The sequence below is a fragment of the Vulpes lagopus genome, chromosome 11 (assembly GCF_018345385.1).
Source record: "Vulpes lagopus strain Blue_001 chromosome 11, ASM1834538v1, whole genome shotgun sequence".
NCBI classification, from domain to species: domain Eukaryota; kingdom Metazoa; phylum Chordata; class Mammalia; order Carnivora; family Canidae; genus Vulpes; species Vulpes lagopus.
In genome coordinates, this window is record NC_054834.1 from 76,746,001 (window position 1) to 76,764,400 (window position 18,400).

An 18,400-nucleotide genomic window follows, 5' to 3' on the forward strand; every position below is an offset into this window, starting at 1 on the left:
CAAGGTCACGGGAGGGCCTATGCACAGGCCACTGCTCCAATAAAGGCAAGAGCAATGCTTGTACCAGCTGGACAGCAGTGGAGGTAGGGGAAGAAGTCAGGGTCTGGTGTGTATGAAGGTAGAACCAACAGGCCTTGCCAGTAGACCAAATGTGGTGGGGTGTGAGAGAAAGAGAAGAGTAAGATACCTTTCAAGGTTTTTAGCTTGTGCTACTGGAAAAGTGGAGTGGCTTCAATGGAGATGCCGGCAGCTCTGGAGGAAGCAAGATGAGGGCGGGCCTGGGGAAGATCAGGAATTCAGTTTTGACCATGTCGGGTTGGAGATGTCTTTTATATACGTTCACATGAAGATGTGGAGTGATCAGAGTCTGGAACTTAGGGGGAGAGGTCCAGGCAGAAGACACAAACTTCAGCACAGCCAGCGTGTGATGGTATTTCAAGCTGGATGGACTGCAGAGGAATGTAGGTAGACTGGAATGAATGAATCTTTCAGCCTGCACCCTATTCTGCCGTCAAAAAATTGGCTTGCTAGGGGCACCTGGCTGGCTCTCCGAAAAGCATGTGACTCTTGATCTCAGGGTCATGAGTTCCAGCCCCACATCGGGTGTGAGATTACTAAAAATAAAACAAGAAAGAAAAGAAAGGAAAGAAGGAAGAAAGAAAGAAGGAAAGGACAGGGAGGGTGGGAGGGAGGGAAGAAAACAAGCTTGCTAGCACTCTGGGGACCAGAAGAGGGAGCTAAGGGTGGTAGGAGGGTGGCCGAGGTGGGAAGAGGGGACGTGTGAACTTGCCCTTGAAGGAGGAAGAGGCAAGGAGATTCCAGGGGGAGGGGACAGTATTTGCAGAGCCAGGGAAGCATGAAGGAGTGGGCAAGGCTGTTTACAGAGGGAGGAGGGGCAAGGCGGGAATCTGGCTCAAACCGTAGAGCAGTCCCCGCTGTTTGGGCTTCCCTTGTCTCCTTACCCACTTTGAACTTCAAGGTCAGCTGTTTGGGAGAACAGATACCTGCCATCATGATTGCCTCGTGCCCTGTCTCTCTTCTGCTACTCCTCCCTCTTGGGTCCACCTTCCCCCAGGCTGCTGGAATTTGCGGGACACCTGACAAACCCTGGAAGTAAGCCCAGGAGTCCCCTGGGGAGGTGACATCAGGGGAGGCCCCTGAGTGGCCTGAGAAAGTCCATTGCCCTGTTCCTGCCCTACCAGAAATCCTTCCCCCCCCCCCCCCCCCCCATTATGGGCTCTTCTCTGCTCTGGGCTTCCTTGGCCTTCTGTGGTGGTGGAGGAGCCTACTTTGGAGTCAGACCAGCTTGGGTTTAAACTCTCTGTCTCTCTCTCTCTCTTTTTTTTTTTTCTTTTAAGATTTTTAAATTTATTCATCAGAGAAAGAGGCAGAGATAGGCAGAGGGAGAAGCAGGTGCCCTCCAGGGAGCCCTATGCAGACGTCTCTCTTGGGATCAAGCCCTGAGCCTGAGCCTAAGCCACAGGCTCAACCACTGAGCCACACAGGTGTCCCTAAACTCTCTCTTGACTACTTAGGAGATTTGTGACTTAGGCAAAGCGCCTCAAGTTTCAGAGACTCAGTTTCCTTATTTCTATAGTGAGACTACCTACAGCAATTATTTTCCTCAAGGCATCATCTTCTCCCAGGCAGGTTGGGAGAATTACTTGAGATAAAATTATCTGGGATGCAGGCAGGCACCTGGCATGGCCTGAGGCAGGAAAGGAATTCCCTCCCAAAGTACAAAAGTTCATCACCCCACCGCACCCCATCCCTCCCTGCCAAATCTCTGCCCCTTTAGACCAGGATGTCTACACTGCCTCATTAGCCACTCCCAGGCAACTTTCCTGCTCTCCTCTCACACCCCTCTGGACAGGGACACTGTCTGCTCCTCTCTCCCAGGCCTTGTACCCCTCCAGCCTGCTTCCTGGACCCTCCCTCCTCCAGCTCCTCCCAAGACTCCCACTCCCCTAAACACTGTGCTTTGTCCTCCCCTGGCTCTACAGCCCTCAACTGCTCCCAGCTAGTCATTCATTCATCTACCCAGTGGAGTCATGGAGGCTGCAGGTGTTCTGTGTTGTCTTCTGTACCGGGGAAGAGTCTTGGGAGATAGGGGTGTCACAGCACAGCCGGTGAGAGGTAAAATTGATATAGTGTCATCACCTGGCAGAGGAGAGTCCCTGGATTTCCCAACAATCTGAATGTGTGAACAGCTGGGTGGCTCAGTGGTTGAGCGTCTCCCTTCAGCTCAGGGTGTGATTCTGGAGTCTTGGTATCCCTGTGGGGAGCTTGCTTCTTCCTCTGCCTATATCTCTGCCTCTCACTCTGTGTCTCATGAATAAATAAATAAAATCTTAAAAAAAAAAAAAAGAATTGGACTGTGCCCCCACCTTCCCCTTCCTGCCACCTGGGGAGCTGAGCCTCCTCCAGGGCCAGACCTCTCTGGGCCTCATCCCCTCAAAGAACCTCCCTTCACTCCTCCCTCTCCCCCCTGGCCTTCCTCAACCCAGCTCCGTCCTGCTTTCAGGCTTCTCTTCCTACTCAAAAACTTTTGGGAAAAGTGGCCTACCTTATCTCCACCTTCTTGCTTCTTATGCTGCTCACTCAAGGCTATTCATTAGAAGGCAGGCTTGTATTCCTGCCACCCCAGAGAAGCTTCTCCCTGATGTTTCCAGCAGTTTTCCAAAGGACAGGACTTGGTCCTCATCTTTCTGGACCTCTCTACAACATCTGGCCTGTTATTCACTCCTTCTTCCTTGAAACACGGTTCTTTCCTTGGCCTTGGTGGTACCATGCATCCCCCTTTCCCTAAAATGACATCTGATCAGGCCAGTGAAGCACTGAGGTCCCGGCCTCCATTAGGGGTTAGGGGCTACATGTTTGGCCCCTGCCCACCTGGCCAGGGCTCTTTCTCCATGCCAAGAATTTGGCCCTGCTGTTCTCTTCACCAGAAATCCTCTTTGGTCTTCCTCACTGGGGTCGCAGCTTAGATAGTAGAAGCCTTCTCTCACTCTCACTGACACAGCCTGGGTACACTTCCTTGGGGGTCTCCCCATGCCTGTTCTTTGCATAGCTTCTAGCCTACTCACTATAACCATGTCTCCCATGAGACTGGGGGCCTTCTGTGGCTGGGAGCTGTGGTTCTCTCTTCCACTGCCATTATGGTGGCCAAACACAATATGTGGGATACACTTAAACTCACTATCTGAAATTCAGATTTCCCTGGGTGTCCCATATGTTGTTTTTAAAGATTTTTATTTATTTTTATTTGAGAGAGGGAGAGTACATTAGCAAGAGAGAGACCAGAAGCAAAGGCAGAGGGAGAGGGAGAAGCAGACTCCCCACTGAGCAGGGAGCCCGATGCAGGGCTTGATCCCAGGACTCTGGGATCATGACCTGAGCTGAAGGCAAATGCCCAACCAACTGAGCTACCAGGTACCCCAGGTGTCCTATATGTTCTGTCTTCATCCCACTCCCCATTCCCCTCCCTTTTTTTAAGGCTTTATTTATTTATTTATTTTAAATTTTTTATTTATTTATGATAGTCACACACAGAGAGAGAGAGAGAGAGAAAGAGAGAGAGAGAGAGGCAGAGACACAGGCAGAGAGAGAAGCAGGCTCCATGCACCAGGAGCCCGACGGGGGATTCGATCCGGGGTCTCCAGGATCGCGCCCTGGGCTAAAGGCAGGCGCCAAACTGCTGCGCCACCCAGGGACCCTAAGGCTTTATTTATTCCTGAGATCAAGAGTCACTCTTGATCTCAGGGTCCTGAGTTCAAGCGTCACATGCTCTGCTGACTCTGCCAGCCAGGTGCCCTAGGGCTTGTAGGTTTTGAAATACTTTGGGACTAGAGGGGGCTGGGACACCACTGGAGAGTCTGAGTGGAGGAGCCATGCAGTGACTTTTGTTCTCATAGGACCACCTGGCTGCTGGATTGGGAAGAGAGTGTAGGGACAAGGTCACGGGAGGGCCTATGCACAGGCCACTGCTCCAATAAAGGCAAGAGCAATGCTTGTACCAGCTGGACAGCAGTGGAGGTAGGGGAAGAAGTCAGGGTCTGGTGTGTATGAAGGTAGAACCAACAGGCCTTGCCAGTAGACCAAATGTGGTGGGGTGTGAGAGAAAGAGAAGAGTAAGATACCTTTCAAGGTTTTTAGCTTGTGCTACTGGAAAAGTGGAGTGGCTTCAATGGAGATGCCGGCAGCTCTGGAGGAAGCAAGATGAGGGCGGGCCTGGGGAAGATCAGGAATTCAGTTTTGACCATGTCGGGTTGGAGATGTCTTTTATATACGTTCACATGAAGATGTGGAGTGATCAGAGTCTGGAACTTAGGGGGAGAGGTCCAGGCAGAAGACACAAACTTCAGCACAGCCAGCGTGTGATGGTATTTCAAGCTGGATGGACTGCAGAGGAATGTAGGTAGACTGGAATGAATGAATCTTTCAGCCTGCACCCTATTCTGCCGTCAAAAAATTGGCTTGCTAGGGGCACCTGGCTGGCTCTCCGAAAAGCATGTGACTCTTGATCTCAGGGTCATGAGTTCCAGCCCCACATCGGGTGTGAGATTACTAAAAATAAAACAAGAAAGAAAAGAAAGGAAAGAAGGAAGAAAGAAAGAAGGAAAGGACAGGGAGGGTGGGAGGGAGGGAAGAAAACAAGCTTGCTAGCACTCTGGGGACCAGAAGAGGGAGCTAAGGGTGGTAGGAGGGTGGCCGAGGTGGGAAGAGGGGACGTGTGAACTTGCCCTTGAAGGAGGAAGAGGCAAGGAGATTCCAGGGGGAGGGGACAGTATTTGCAGAGCCAGGGAAGCATGAAGGAGTGGGCAAGGCTGTTTACAGAGGGAGGAGGGGCAAGGCGGGAATCTGGCTCAAACCGTAGAGCAGTCCCCGCTGTTTGGGCTTCCCTTGTCTCCTTACCCACTTTGAACTTCAAGGTCAGCTGTTTGGGAGAACAGATACCTGCCATCATGATTGCCTCGTGCCCTGTCTCTCTTCTGCTACTCCTCCCTCTTGGGTCCACCTTCCCCCAGGCTGCTGGAATTTGCGGGACACCTGACAAACCCTGGAAGTAAGCCCAGGAGTCCCCTGGGGAGGTGACATCAGGGGAGGCCCCTGAGTGGCCTGAGAAAGTCCATTGCCCTGTTCCTGCCCTACAGGAATCCTTCCCCCCCCCCCCCCCCCCCCCCCCATTATGGGCTCTTCTCTGCTCTGGGCTTCCTTGGCCTTCTGTGGTGGTGGAGGAGCCTACTTTGGAGTCAGACCAGCTTGGGTTTAAACTCTCTGTCTCTCTCTCTCTCTTTTTTTTTTTTCTTTTAAGATTTTTAAATTTATTCATCAGAGAAAGAGGCAGAGATAGGCAGAGGGAGAAGCAGGTGCCCTCCAGGGAGCCCTATGCAGACGTCTCTCTTGGGATCAAGCCCTGAGCCTGAGCCTAAGCCACAGGCTCAACCACTGAGCCACACAGGTGTCCCTAAACTCTCTCTTGACTACTTAGGAGATTTGTGACTTAGGCAAAGCGCCTCAAGTTTCAGAGACTCAGTTTCCTTATTTCTATAGTGAGACTACCCACAGCAATTATTTTCCTCAAGGCATCATCTTCTCCCAGGCAGGTTGGGAGAATTACTTGAGATAAAATTATCTGGGATGCAGGCAGGCACCTGGCATGGCCTGAGGCAGGAAAGGAATTCCCTCCCAAAGTACAAAAGTTCATCACCCCACCGCACCCCATCCCTCCCTGCCAAATCTCTGCCCCTTTAGACCAGGATGTCTACACTGCCTCATTAGCCACTCCCAGGCAACTTTCCTGCTCTCCTCTCACACCCCTCTGGACAGGGACACTGTCTGCTCCTCTCTCCCAGGCCTTGTACCCCTCCAGCCTGCTTCCTGGACCCTCCCTCCTCCAGCTCCTCCCAAGACTCCCACTCCCCTAAACACTGTGCTTTGTCCTCCCCTGGCTCTACAGCCCTCAACTGCTCCCAGCTAGTCATTCATTCATCTACCCAGTGGAGTCATGGAGGCTGCAGGTGTTCTGTGTTGTCTTCTGTACCGGGGAAGAGTCTTGGGAGATAGGGGTGTCACAGCACAGCCGGTGAGAGGTAAAATTGATATAGTGTCATCACCTGGCAGAGGAGAGTCCCTGGATTTCCCAACAATCTGAATGTGTGAACAGCTGGGTGGCTCAGTGGTTGAGCGTCTCCCTTCAGCTCAGGGTGTGATTCTGGAGTCTTGGTATCCCTGTGGGGAGCTTGCTTCTTCCTCTGCCTATATCTCTGCCTCTCACTCTGTGTCTCATGAATAAATAAATAAAATCTTAAAAAAAAAAAAAGAATTGGACTGTGCCCCCACCTTCCCCTTCCTGCCACCTGGGGAGCTGAGCCTCCTCCAGGGCCAGACCTCTCTGGGCCTCATCCCCTCAAAGAACCTCCCTTCACTCCTCCCTCTCCCCCCTGGCCTTCCTCAACCCAGCTCCGTCCTGCTTTCAGGCTTCTCTTCCTACTCAAAAACTTTTGGGAAAAGTGGCCTACCTTATCTCCACCTTCTTGCTTCTTATGCTGCTCACTCAAGGCTATTCATTAGAAGGCAGGCTTGTATTCCTGCCACCCCAGAGAAGCTTCTCCCTGATGTTTCCAGCAGTTTTCCAAAGGACAGGACTTGGTCCTCATCTTTCTGGACCTCTCTACAACATCTGGCCTGTTATTCACTCCTTCTTCCTTGAAACACGGTTCTTTCCTTGGCCTTGGTGGTACCATGCATCCCCCTTTCCCTAAAATGACATCTGATCAGGCCAGTGAAGCACTGAGGTCCCGGCCTCCATTAGGGGTTAGGGGCTACATGTTTGGCCCCTGCCCACCTGGCCAGGGCTCTTTCTCCATGCCAAGAATTTGGCCCTGCTGTTCTCTTCACCAGAAATCCTCTTTGGTCTTCCTCACTGGGGTCGCAGCTTAGATAGTAGAAGCCTTCTCTCACTCTCACTGACACAGCCTGGGTACACTTCCTTGGGGGTCTCCCCATGCCTGTTCTTTGCATAGCTTCTAGCCTACTCACTATAACCATGTCTCCCATGAGACTGGGGGCCTTCTGTGGCTGGGAGCTGTGGTTCTCTCTTCCACTGCCATTATGGTGGCCAAACACAATATGTGGGATACACTTAAACTCACTATCTGAAATTCAGATTTCCCTGGGTGTCCCATATGTTGTTTTTAAAGATTTTTATTTATTTTTATTTGAGAGAGGGAGAGTACATTAGCAAGAGAGAGACCAGAAGCAAAGGCAGAGGGAGAGGGAGAAGCAGACTCCCCACTGAGCAGGGAGCCCGATGCAGGGCTTGATCCCAGGACTCTGGGATCATGACCTGAGCTGAAGGCAAATGCCCAACCAACTGAGCTACCAGGTACCCCAGGTGTCCTATATGTTCTGTCTTCATCCCACTCCCCATTCCCCTCCCTTTTTTTTAAGGCTTTATTTATTTATTTATTTTAAATTTTTTATTTATTTATGATAGTCACACACAGAGAGAGAGAGAGAGAAAGAGAGAGAGAGAGAGGCAGAGACACAGGCAGAGAGAGAAGCAGGCTCCATGCACCAGGAGCCCGACGTGGGATTCGATCCGGGGTCTCCAGGATCGCGCCCTGGGCTAAAGGCAGGCGCCAAACTGCTGCGCCACCCAGGGATCCCTAAGGCTTTATTTATTTATTCATGAGAGACACACACAGAGAGGGAGAGAGGCAGAGACACAGGCAGAAGGAGAAGCAGGCTCCATGCAGGGAGCCCGATGTGGGACTTGATCCCGGGACTCCAGGATCACACCCTGAGCCAAAGGCAGACACTTAATCACTGAGCCACCCAGGTGTCCCCCACTCCCGTATTTTTGTATACTACAATTTGGCAACCCTAGCTGCTGTACCCCTGGAGCCCAGCTTGGTGCCTGCCATGGAGTAAGTACTCCGTAAATGTTAGCTGAAGGAATATGGTAGCAGTGATGGTGGTGGATGCAGGTGCTTTGGGGCACAAAGAGAAGGTAGCAGGCTCCCTAGAGCTGATGCTTGAGCAAAAGCAGATGGACACAGTAGGGTCATGGCATTAACCAGCCCCTCCACAAAGATGCTTCCTTTAATGGGTTGAGTAGTGTCTGTGCCCCCAAAGATATGTTTAATTCCCACCCCTGGTACCTGTGCATATGACCTTATTTGGAAATAGGGTGTTTGCAGATGTAATTAGGTCAGGGACCTCAGAATGAGGTCATCCTGGATTTAGGGTTTGGTCTAAATCCAATGACTGGTATCCTTCTATGAGAAAGGAGAGAGGTTTGAGACACACACAAGGAAGGTGGCCATATGAAGACAGACAGAGATCAGAGTGATGAGCAGCTACAAGCCAAGGAGGACTGGCCAGGATTTCCAGGAGCCATCATGGAAAGGATTCTCTCACAGAACCTCTAAAAGGAATCAACCCTGCCAACACCTTTGTTTTTGGACTTCTGGCCTCCAGAACAGTGAGAAAATTAATTGCTATTGTTTCAAGCCATCCAGTCTGGGGTATTTGTTAGAACAGTCCTGGAAAACTAATATGCTCCTTAGGCTCCATCCTTCCCAAGCTTCATCTGTCAGACTTTTCATGACTCTTGCCCCCAGAACCCTCTACAGTATCGGGCTCTTGTCCAGCCTATGGCAGCCAGCTAGCAAAATGACCCCAGTGACCCTTACCTCCTGGCCTTCATGCTTTATCCAGTCCTCTCCCACACTGACTAGTGCTGACTTATGTGATGATAAAATACTGTAGGAGTGAGGGTGTGGGATTCCCAAGACTAGGTGATAAAACTTGAGACCAAACTTCTGCCTGAGTCTCTGGGGTTTCTCCCTCGGGGCAGGGATGGAGGTGGAGGGGTGGGAGAGGGTGATGAGGGTGGGAAGCCAGCTGCCATGCTTTCAGAATGCACAAACAGGACCATGTTCATGTCCCTTTGCTGAAGAACTGAGGTTTTTCACCAACAGTTGGCCCCAACTTGCTAACCAAGTGAGTGAGCCACTTTGGAAGATGATTGTCCCACACTAGTCAAGACTTCAGATGACTGAAGCTCCAGCCAACATCTTGATGGTAACCCCACGGAAGACCCCAAGGCAGAATCACCCAATGAAATCACTCCTGAGATTCTGACTCACAGGAGCTTTGGTGTTCTTTATGTTTACACGGCATTCTCCTTATATAGCTTTTTGTGTCCTAATGTCCCCTTCTTATTATCTTTTTAAGATTTTATTTATTTATTTGACAGAGAGAGAGAGAGAGAGAGAGAGCATGTGAGCATGTGCACAAGCAGGAGTAGCTGCAGGCAGAGGGAGAAGCAGACTCCCCACTGAGCCGGGAACCTGATGTGGGGCTCCATCCCAGGACCCTGGGATCATGACCTGGGCCAAAGGCAGGTAGTTCACCAACTGAGCCACCCAGGGGCCCCAAATGTCCCTTTTTTTTTTTTTTAAAGGACATCAGTCATATTGAACTAAGACCTACCCTAACGATTGCACTTTACTTTGGTTGCCTCTGGAAAGACCCTATCTTCTAAATAAGATCCCTTTCTGAGTTTCTAAAGGTTAGGACTTCAACATATGAATTTTTGGGAAGTCACAAGTCAGCCTATAACACCCCAGGGCCCTGTATTTAGGGCCAAGGTCTTTCTGCTCATAATTCACTCTGTTTCCTGGCATCTTTCCTTCTCTTTGCCTCCCCCCACCCACTTTGTGCTCAAGGCAGACATTACTAATCCCTCTTGGCATCCTTTCTGCTGAAGCAAAGTGCAGACTCAGAGTCCCCTTATCAGCAATCTGCAGGTGGCCTGCCCACCGGTACAGACTTCGTGGAGGAGGAGACAATGGCTAATAAACACTGGTTGAATGAATGACTGGGTACATCTAACTACAACAGTTCATAAGCCACTGTTCATTTGCCTTTCCAGGTTCTCTGTCCCTGCAGAATCACCACTGGGCCCCAGGAGCCTACTTTCCATCAGGATCCCAGCCCTTTTTGGTGGTCCTCATATTAGGAAAGGTGGGTACCTGGGGACCAGAGTCCATGTCTGCCAGGAAAGAAACTCCACACCCCTACTTCCTTTTGTTTAGAGTTCAGCCAATGTATTTCTGAATGCTGCAATAGAGAGGGTGCTGCGTTAGAAGGATGGGTAGGAAAAAAAAAAAAGAAGGATGGGTAGGCAGAAGGCATCGGATGGGGTGGAAATTGCCTCTCTACTCAATAGTCATGTCTCCTTCTTCCTGGCTAACAGAGCCCCAGCTCTGCCCAGGTAATGGGTGGAGACCCCTGAATGTCATAACAAGTGTGCTGGAGCACAAACATGATGGGTCTTACCTAAGTGTTGGGATCCTTTGCCAGGGAGTGGTTTAAGAAGCATGCACCTGGGCACCAGGGTGGCTCAGTTGGTTAAGTGGCTGCTTTCAGCTCAGGTATGATCTTGGGGTCCTGGAATTGAGTCCCTGTGTGGGGCTCCTGGCTCAGCAAGGAGTCTGTTTCTCCCTCTGCCCTTCCCCCTGCTCATGCTCTCCTTTTTTTTTTTTTATGCTCTCTCTTTCTCTCTCTCTCTCTCTCTCTCTCTCATAAATGAATGAATAATTAATTAATTAATTAAATAAATCCAAAAGAAGCAGCAGCATGGGCCTGCTCAGGGATCCCTGGAAAAGGTTTTTCTCCCTGTAAGATGCCAAGGAGAGACCCCTGGCCCTATGACCCTCCCCTCCTACTCTGGAAATAGTCCTCCAAGGGTGGGCTGCTCAGAGCAACTGCAGCTGCCTAGTTATCAGGAGGGGAAACTGGATGCATGGAAGAGATGGAGCTGAGAGATGAAACACATGGGGCATTGGTGACACGAAGCTCTGTTAGTGGTGACCACTGACCTCCACAGCACTATCAAAAGGCTATTCCTTCTTTACAGGAGAAACAGGCAAATGCATCATTACGGAAGGGATGTGGACACATATATATGAAAACAGGGCTCTGGCATCCTCTGATTTGAGGGTGGTCCCAGCTCTGGCACTTTGGAGTCGTGGGATTTGAGTCAAGGTGTCTTCTGAAGCTTCAGTCCCTTACCTGTAAAGTGAAGATTACTAGAATACCTACCCCTTGGGGCTACTGTGGAGGAATGTGGGAGAAATTAGGTGAGGCATTTTGCACACAGTGGCTGGTACCTATAAGCACTCATTTGTTTATTCGTTTACTAGTTTATTCAAGAGTTATTGAGCATTTACTGTGAACTTGCATTAATCTAGGGCCTGAGCACAAAGCTGTGAACAAATAATGGGAGCTCAAATAAGTTGGCCGTCCTATTATTATAAGAAGTGGGCTTTTCCTATTGTTTTGTAAGTCTTTGCCTACAGGGAGCTTCCTATACAGCAGTTAAAATCAGGGGGGATTTAGTGGAAGTGATTTCCCAGGACCTGGTAGTGTAGGTACCTGTGGAGTGCGAGGGGCTGGTGGAGTCGGGAGGGCTCCCTGAGGAAGTGGTGCTTGGGAGATCTGAGCTGGGTCACCGGACAGCTGTTTGCAGTATGCAGGCTGGCATGGAGCTGTTCAAGGAACTGGGGATGCCTGTCCTCTCTGAGCTCACAGCCTCAGGGAAAGGACAGACAGGTAAACAGGTAGGTGGTTACCTTAGCGAGCTATCAGTATTGAGATGGGGAGGATGCAGGCATCCTAGACAAGGTGATATCTGAGCTTCACTTTGCTCATATGACAATTGGTCAACAAGGAAAAGGAGCAGCATTCCAGATATGAGGAACCACACATATGAAGACTAAAAGAATTGCAGGTTGCTGAATGTGACTAAAGCATAGTTCAAGTGGGGTAGTGTTGAGAGATGTACTGTGTCAGAGGCTTGGTTGCAAGTGACAGAACACTAAAATCAACCAGGCTCAAATAATCAAGGGAATGTATTGACTCGGATGAGTCAAACTTCACAGGTTCAGTGGCTTCTGGTGACTTGATCGAGCAGCTCAACCATGTCACCAAGAGACCAGTTTTTTTCCATCTCTCTGTGGTGCCCTCCACAGTGTTAGCTTTCCTTGGTGATCAAAGATGGTAGCCAACACTCCTGGCTCAGCTTCCTGGCCTTTGTCCCATATTTGTAACATGCTATTGGGCTGCTGGTCCCCCTTTCTCAATCAATGATGGTGTCCAGGACTTCAGGAAAGGCTAACATTGGGGATCAACAGCACCATATGGACCCTCAAAAGAAAAAGTCAAAGGGCAAATGGATGTCAGCAGGTCAGATTTTTTTTTCAAGCTTTTTTTTTTTTTTTTAAGATTTTACTTATTTAAAATTTTTTAAAAATTGTATTTATTTATGATAGTCACAGAGAGAGAGAGAGAGAGAGGGGCAGAGACACAGGCAGAGGGAGAAGCAGGCTCCATGCACCGGGAGCCCGATGTGGGATTCGATCCCGGGTCTCCAGGATCGCGCCCTAGGCCAAAGGCAGGCGCTAAACCGCTGCGCCACCCAGGGATCCCCAGATTTTGCTTATTAAATGAGAGACACAGAGAGGCAGAGACACAGGCAGAGGGAGAAGGAGGCTCCATGCAGAGAGCCCGATGTGGGACTTGATCCCAGAACTCTGGGATCAGGCCCTGATCCAAAGGCAGACAGCCAACCGCTGAGCCACCCAGGTGTCCCTTTTTTTTTTTTTTTTTAAACATTCTTTTTTTTTTTTTTTTTTTAATTTATTTATGATAGTCACAGAGAGAGAGAGAGAGAGAGAGAGGCAGAGACACAGGCTGAGGAAGAAGCAGGCTCCATGCACCGGGAGCCTGATGTGGGATTCGATCCCGGGTCTCCAGGATCACGCCCTGGGCCAAAGGCAGGCGCCAAACCGTTGCGCCACCCAGGGATCCCCACCCAGGTGTCCCTTTAAGGTTTTCTTTTTAAGAGGATCCCTGGGTGGCTCAGCAGTTTAGTGCCTGCTTTTGGCCTGGGGCACGATCCTGGGGTCCCAGGATCGAGTCCCATGTCGGGCTCCCAGCATGGAGCCTGCTTCTCCCTCCTCCTGTGTCTCTGCCTCTCTCTCTATGTCTATCATAAATAAATAAATAAATCTTTCTTTCTTTTTTTTTTTTTAAAGGTTTTCTTTTTAAGTAATCTCTACACCCAACATGGGACTTGAACCTATAACCCAGAGATCAAGAGTTGCATGCTCTACCGACTGAGCCAGCTAGGCTACCCCAGGAAGTCAGATTTTGAAGGACATACATCATGCTCAGGAGCTTGATTTTTTTTTTTTTTTAAGATTTTATTTACTTATTCATGAGAGACACAGAGAGAGAGGCAGAGGGAGAAGCAGGCTCCATGCAGGGAGCCCGATGTGGGACCCAATTCCAGGATTCCAGGATCATGCCCTGGGCCAAAGGCAGACGCTCAACCACTGAGCCACCCAGGTGTTCCAGGAGCTTGAAGTTAAGCCAAGGGTAATGAGAAGCAGAAGACTGACTTGATCAGATTGGATTTGAGAAAGATCACCTTGGCTGCTGAATAAAGAGTAGAGGGATGCCTGGTGGATCAGTGGTTGAGCGTCTGCCTTTGGCTCAGGGCGTGATCCTGGAGTCTAGGGATCTGGTCCCACACATCCGGCTTCCTGCAGGGAGCCTGCTTCTCCCTCTGCCTAGGTCTCTGCACCTCTCTCTGTATCTCTCATGAATAAATGAATACAATCTTTAAAAAAAAAAACAAATAAAGAGTAGATCAGAAGGGAGCAGGAAAGGAGGTAGGGAGACCCGCTGGTGAGGCTGGTTCAGAGATGGACTGGGCGGGGGAGGGGATTGCCAGAAATGGGAGCCTAATGGACTTGGAAGTGAAGCAGAGAGAAGTGTGCAGGGTAACTTCAGGGTTTCTACTTTGGGTAGGGGTGGGAGGGGGACAGGCAATGCAAATGAGTGGTCAAGAGGCTGAGATCTGTTTTGGACAAGATGAGGACAAGGTGCCTGAGATAACAGAGGGCAGATGTCCAAAGGCAGTTGGTTGGATATAGGGGTCTAGAACCTGGAAGGGGGTCTGGGCTAGGGATGGAGGCTGGAGAGTCCATTGCCCAGGGCTTAAGGACGGGGACTGAGAATGAAGTATCAACAGTGAGGGTTAGGAAGCAGGTGGGAGGTGAGCCTGCAGGAAGCTCACATCCAGAGCAGGATGGCCTCTCTGTCCAGTCCTGCTCAGACACCGAGGGAGACCATACCCACCAAGTGTCCTTTAGGTTTAGAGATAAAAGCCACTGGTGACCTTGGCAAGGACAGTCTCTGCTGAGTGGCAGAGAGACTCGGCACTGCACTGGGCTGAGGAGTGAGTGGGAGGTGAAGACAAGGATAAAGGGTGTGAACAACTCTTTGAAGATGTCCAGCTTTCAGAGAGAGAAAGAGAGAGAGGGAGGGAGGGAAGACAGCAGTAGCTTAACTGAAAGGGACAGCTGAAGGTGAACATGGGATGGAGGGGTGCGTGTGTGATCGTGTGCTGGATGTAGGTGGAGGGTGGGAGGTTTTAGGAACGAGGGACTCAAGTAAATTGATGTTCAGACCTAGGAGTGAGGGCGGACAGGTACATGGGGACCAAGGACCCAGGAGTGTGTGGAAGCACATTAGTGGAAAGGGGTACATGGGAGCCAGGGACCAAGTTGGCCTTGAAAAGAGAAGCTGTAGGTACGATTGGAAGGGAGAGCCAGAAAGAGCTGAATCTCTGGGTGGGGGTTCCTCCCAGGTGGCCTCAATTCTTTCTGGAAGTAGGAGGCAAGGTCATGCATGTGCTAAGAGTGGTGCAGCGGGTGGTGTGGTGGAGGAAGAGCATGAGGGGGCAAGCAGGGTGCTGGCTACCAGGTCAGGAGCCTTGTCAGAGCAGAGCTGCTTGCTGGAGCCAGCAGTCTCAAGGGAGGGGCTGGGCATAGGGCATGCAAATAGGTGGGTTGGGCCAGCATTTGCAGATGGGGCACCTGGGGCACCAGGTAGGGCTCAGCAGATGGTGAGCAGACCTGCTTGGCTGGATCAGAAACAAGTTAGAAGGCCCTTGGGTCCTGGGTTGGGAGAGAAGTTCCAACTTTGCCTGGAAGGCAACAGGGAACCATGAAAGGTTATTGAGCAGGAATGGGCCATGATACAAGGAGTATTTAAGAATCTGTATCCAGGGATGCCAGGGTGGTTCAGTGGTTGAGCGCCTGCCTTCAGCTCAGGGCATGATCCTGGAGTCGAGTCCTGGAACCCATTCCCACGTCAAGCTCCCTGCATGGAGCCTGCCTCTGTCTCTGTGTCTCTCTTGAATAAATAAAATCTTAAAAAAAAAAAAAAAAAAAAAAAAAAGAATCTGTGTCTAGAGGGGTGCCTGGATGGCTCAGTTAGAAGAGCATGGGATGCCTGGGTGGCTCAGCTGTTGAGCGCCTGCCTTTGGCCCAGGGCACAATCCTGGAGTCCTGGGATCGAGTCCCACATTGGGCTTCCTGCATGGAGTCTGCCTCCCTGTCTCTCTCCTTCTCTTTCTCTCTCTTTCTCATGAATAATAAAATCTTAAAAAAAAAAAAAAAAAGAAAGAAAGAAAAAAGAAAGAAGAGCATGGGACTCTTGATCTTGGGGTTGTAGGTTCGAGCCTCCCTGTTGGATGTAGAGATCACTTAAAAAAAAAAAAATCGAGGGCAGCCCTGGTGGCACAGCGGTTTAGCGCCGCCTGCAGCCTAGGGCGTGATCCTGGAGACCCTGGATTGAGTCCCACATCAGGCTCCCAGCATGGACCCTGCTTCTCCCTCTGCCTATGTCTCTGCCTCTCTCTCTGTCTCTATGAATAAATAAATAAATAATTTTTAAAAATCGATATGCCTGGGTGGCTCAGCGGGTGAGCATTTTCCTTCAGCTCAGGGCGTGATCCTGGGGTCTGGGATTGAATCCTGTATCAGGTTCCCCACATGGAGCTTGCTTCTCCCTCTGCCTGTGTCTCTGCCTCTCTCTCTGTGTGTCTCTCAAGAATAAATAAAATCTTAAAAAATCTTGGGGCATATGGGTGGTTCAGTCAGTTAAGCATCCAACTCTTGATTTTGGCTCGGGTCATCATCTTGGGGTTGTGAGATCGAGCCGCATATCAGGCTCCACTCTGGGCATGGAGCCTGCTTAGGATTCTCTCCCCCCCCCCCCAAATAAAAGTAAAATTAAAAAAATATTTTTTAAGATTTTATTTATTTGAGAGAAAGAACACAGAGGGAGAGGGAGAGGTGGACTCCCCACTGAGCAGAGAACTGAAACGTGGCTCCATCCCAGGACCTTGATATTCTGACCTGAGCCAAAGGCAGAAGCTTCACTGACTGAGCTACCCAGGGACTCTCTAAATTTAAAAATCTTAGGGCAGCCCAGGTGGCTCAGCGGTTTAGCGCCACCTTCAGCTGAGGGCGAGATCCTGGAGACCAGGTTCGAGTCCCACATCAGGCTCCCTGCATGGAGCTTACTTCCCCCTCTGCCTGTGTCTCTGCCTCTGTGTGTGTGTGTGTGTGTCATTAATAAATAAATAAAATCTTTCAAAAAATAAAAATCTTAAAAAATATCTGTATCTAGCTGTGCGTGCATAATAAATTAAATCAGACTCAAAGAAGGAATCTGGAGTGGTTGGTGGACAAGTCCGGAGGGAGGATGTCAGGTGGCAAAGGTCACAGGGGAAGAGTCTCTGGCTCTAGAGGTCAGACCCAGGGCCCTAGGGGGCAATGACCTCAGGCAGTCATCCACAGAGCAGGGGCTGCTTCAGAGAGCAGAGAGGGGACTTCCAGTCCCATGGGAGGTGCTCGAGAGAACCCTTGCTTTGGAGGGAAACCAGCATCAATGGAGGCCCTAGTTACAGTCCCTGTGAGATGATGTTGGATCCTCCCAATAATCAGACGTCAGAATTATTGTCCTCTTACAGAGAGGGACTGACTGAGGCTCAGAGAGGCCAAGTATCTCCCCTCAGGCCACATAGCCAGCGAGAAGCAGAGCCAGAGCTCACTGCGGATCTGTGCTCAGCAGCCTACACTGCTCCTGCACTCTCCCTGCTCTTGTCTCCTCTGCCATTTCTCTCAGGGTTTCTGCTCTCTCTGACTTTGTTCTGGGAGGTTCTGGGTGGCTCCAGCCAAGGAGGCTTGCTGGAGATTGGGTCTAAAGCTCTGGAACTCCAAAAAGCCCAGGGGTGGGTAGCGGGTAGCAACCTTGATCCCATTACCCCAGAAGAACGGGTTCCTCAGGGTTCAGGCTCAGCCTCCCTGGGTGGACACTTGTGGCCAGTGTGAGGTGGGACCCCACCACCATCCGCTCCCCCACCCCACGCCCCGTCCACACTGTTGCCGCCAGAGGGCGCCAGCTATTGCCCAGGTGAGGGCAAGGGGAGGCCCCCTTCCGGGCCTCAGGAGCAACAGAGCAGGCTCCCGGGTCTGGAAGCTGCGCCTGGAGGGTCCAGGGAGCCCGTGTTGCCTTCTCAAGTGTCTGTGAATGAAGGGCTTGCTGACCCTTCCTGCTCAGTTCCTGCTTTACTCAGGGAGGCCGATTTCCTCGGCGTTGGTGTGAGGAAGCCTGGGGTCCCCTGGTTGAACTGCAGGCTTCTGCTCTGCCCTTTCCTAGCTCACAGATGCGCCAGCCTCACCTCCCGCAGCTCCCTCCTCTCGCGGCCCGCAGGGCAGAGGCGGTGCCAAGCACCAGATTGCACCTCTGTCACCTCTCAGCTCTTCACCACCCTGGGTGGGAGTGTGGGCCAGTGCAGGGAACTCAGAACTGGGACCCCCCCCCCCCCCCCCCCGCAGCCTTCCAATGAGCCCCTGGGGGCCAGGGCACTCGGATTCCTGTCTGGGCAGGATGGAGGGGTGGGGGCCCTGGAGGGAGCTCCCTGGGCTCCTTCCACACTGTAAGGCCATCTTTTCCACTTCCCCCACTGCATCTCCCCCCAGGCCTCCAGGCCAGGGGAGCACCTCCCCCCAGCTCCCCCAACTGCTCAGCCAGGTTTCGGGCTTAGACTCTGCCAACCTCCCTCCCTCACCCCAGGGCCCGCCCGCCTGCCTTCCTCCTTCCCCGAGCTTAGCCCCTTGGCCGTGGCCACCGAGGGCCTGGCCAGGGTCCCAGGCACCACACCGCAGCGGCCAGCCTCGCTGGGCCAGGGCTCGGGACAGTCCCAGTCTGTCTGGCAGGGCTACGGGTTCAGGATTGGCTGGAGCTGCCCCCGCCTTTGGGAGGAGGGAGATGCGAGGGGAGGCTGTAGCTCTCTCAAGGTCACCCTTCTTTTTTCTCCCAGCATCCCTGTTTAACCTTTGTCCCCTCTGCCTCCCATTGAGGAGGAGAGAGGCCAGATGCCCAGCAGACAGAGGGGACAGAGGAGTCTAGGGAAGAGGAAGCTTTTGGGGGGCTCCTGGCATTTACTCACTCAGCAAATATTGAGTGC